This window comes from Gossypium hirsutum, chromosome A01, assembly GCF_007990345.1.
Source record: "Gossypium hirsutum isolate 1008001.06 chromosome A01, Gossypium_hirsutum_v2.1, whole genome shotgun sequence".
Taxonomy (NCBI): domain Eukaryota; kingdom Viridiplantae; phylum Streptophyta; class Magnoliopsida; order Malvales; family Malvaceae; genus Gossypium; species Gossypium hirsutum.
Genome location: NC_053424.1, coordinates 28,331,383 through 28,334,419, shown reverse-complemented (window position 1 = coordinate 28,334,419; position 3,037 = coordinate 28,331,383). Strand labels below are relative to the sequence as shown.

The 3,037-nt window shown below is 35.9% G+C and overlaps 1 non-coding gene across 1 annotated transcript; it reads left to right on the top strand.

Annotated features, from left to right (window-relative positions):
- Positions 1-2,562: 2,562 nt before the first annotated feature.
- On the top strand, positions 2,563-2,670 carry LOC121206350 (small nucleolar RNA R71). The gene has a single exon (XR_005901420.1). It is a non-coding gene; the product is annotated as a small nucleolar RNA R71 (small nucleolar RNA).
- Positions 2,671-3,037: the final 367 nt, after the last annotated feature.

Here is a 3,037-nt window from a genome sequence, read left to right as displayed (position 1 = left end):
AATCTGTAATTTTTGCAAAGGTTTGAAGAATTTACCGAATTGTTAGTCTGAGCGGTCTTTCCTTGCCGCGTTAGGGTATGGGACACGAGGTCTATATTCTTCATTCACCATTTTGTTATGACTTACCTCACTTTTACCTTTGCTCACCACAGTTTCTTGCATCAATTCTAGCTCAGGCGCAATGAGCCCTTCCTTATCTTGAGTACTAATTGCGTTGAGGTGTTCCCTTGGATTAGGTTTAGTATTACTTGGTAAGCTACCTTGTGGTCGTTTGGAGATTAGTTTGGATAGCTGGCCTTGTAAGAGTATGCCCAAAGATCAATCACGAGATGGTTTTAATCACATACTTGATTTATCATGTTTATTGATATAAGGTGTTGCCATTATTATTTCAGTTTCTTTTCTGTGTACATAAATAAACTGTTTTATAATAATGTCCTGAGAATAATACGATTATTCTTAAAAGATCCTTAGTCAAGTATTATTGTTGGCTAGGACAACAATAATACATTAAGACTAACATGTAGTTGATTGATGATAAAGAGTTGTCATTGATATGGAGTGTCAAAATCAATGCATGAATATGTGTGTTAGAGAACAACATATTGGACTGACCTGCTATGAGTATATTTCTTGGATTATTATGTAATTGTCACAACATTACTCATAGTGATTAATATGTATATGATCCTCATACTTGAGATCATCATTATCCCAACATCGTGAGTTGTATATTTTGGTATAGTCAAACGAACATCGTAACTGGTTGTTCTATAAAGACTGATGTTGGATACACCACAATCTATGTAGAGGGATATGGTTGATCAATATAGGATAAGTCCCTCCTACATAATGGGAGTAATATCTTAGGCCACTTGATTGAGTGAGACTAGAAATGCATGGCCATGCTCAAATAAGTTCATATGAGATGTCATACTTATTTGTGTATCATAGTTCACTTAAGGTATCAAGAAACATGGGATGGACTATGCAAGTGTGACTATTCCATGACTTGTGTCCATTCCAAAGATATAGGACTTAAGGATTAATGTATGAAAGGTTAATCACAAAAGGTTATGTCGAATTATGACTTCTCGTAACTTAGGTAGCAATGATGGATTGCTAGATGCCACTCATTGTTTGTAACATTAGAATCGTTCTAATATTACTGCTAACGTTACAAGAACATATAGGGTCACACCCTATGGTTGAAATGAACGGAGTAAAACATAGTTGGTATTGTATTTTGATTGTCAGATGAATTAAATTAATTATAGAATTAATTTAATTGGGCAATCAAATTGTTGAACATACTATACGTACAAGGATGTTGTACACATAGTCAGAACATAATTTCATTAGTATATAAATTTGGTTCGTATATAAGTTTAAATAAATATAGTTTACCGAAATCTTTATTATAATTAATGTAATTATAATTTTCGGTTAAACATTATTATATTTATTTTAATGATGACTATTATGTTCAGATTAATTTTAATGAATTAATATTCATTAAAAAGATATACCAACTAAAAGGGTGTTATATATGGCAAGGGTAAAAACCCTAAAGAGATAATATATAAATAAGCCCGAAACTATGCTAAAGGGTCTAGCAGCCGTCAAGCATAAAAATCACTGAAATAGTTTCTGAGATTTTTCTACCGTTCATTGTCAACTGGGTGGACTACGTAGAGGCCGACATCGGAAAGGTTGCGGCTTGGTTCGATAGTGGTTCAGGATTCCCGTTGCCTAGGCGTCGCTGTCTACTCAGATTGAAGTTTCGGTAATTTCAAAACCTTTTATCACCCCGATACGTTCCTTACACATGGATCCATGGTTTGGATTGCCGGAATATCTTTAATTATTTTATTTTTCAGCTGCGCCTTGAAGGCACCGGCATTCCAACAGGCCTATTTGAGTTTCAAGCCCTTGGATCGATGCTTGTTGATTCTTAAGTGCTGTCTCGGTATTTTAGAAACGAGTTTCTGACACTAAGATGAATTTAGAGAGCATCTCTTCAAGGTTTGGTTTCTTCTCTTATTGATAAGGTGGCTGTTGAAAACCCTGAGGGTTTTGGGGCTTTTGATTCCCTTGACCACCCCAAGAGAAATTCGGGTGGTTCCTCCAACCTGCATTATAAGTATTACTGTACGGGTTATTTTTAAATCGAAAGTTATTGTTACCCGTATAGTTGACTTGTTCCTCTTCAGTTGTAGGATTGAAGGATTGATATTCTGTATGCACACCTCCTCCACTTGAGTCACACCTTATTATTGGATGTACCTATGTAGAACCAAGTAAACCATCAATCTTTTTATTGAGAAGTTCTACCTGATTTGATAGCATAGTAACTGAGTCGTCGTTATAAACGCCTGCTGTTTTTGTTGGCTTAGTCCTCATGACTTGCCACTGATAATTATTCAGTGACATTTCTTCAATGAATTCATAAGCCTCTTCAGGTGTTTTGTTGTTGATGGTTCCTCCAACAGCTGCATCAATCATCTGTCTTGTTGAGGGATTCACACCATTGTAAAATGTTTGAACTTGTAGCCATAGAGGTAACCATGGTGAGGGCACCTTCGCAATAGATCTTTGTATCTCTCCCATGCATCATAAAGTGTTTCTAAGTCCATCTGCACAAAAGAAGAGATAACATTACATAACTTAGCCATTTTAGCCAGCAGAAAATATTTTAATACAAATTTTTCGGTCATTTGTTCCCAAGTAGTGATGGACCCTCGTGGTAACGAGTTCAACCACCGTTTAGCTTTGTTTCTTAGTGAAAAAGGGAAAAATCGAAGGCGAATGGCATCATCAGAAATGCCATTAATTTTGAAAGTGTCGCAAAACTCCAGAAAATTCACCAAGTGAGTGTTGGGATCCTCATCCTGCAAACCATCAAACTGAACAAACTGCTGTATCATCTGAATTGTATTAGGTTTCAGTTCAAAATTATTCGCAACAATAGTAGGTCTAACTATACTCGACTCAGTTCCTATTAAAGAAGGTTTAGCATAGTCATACATAGTACGTG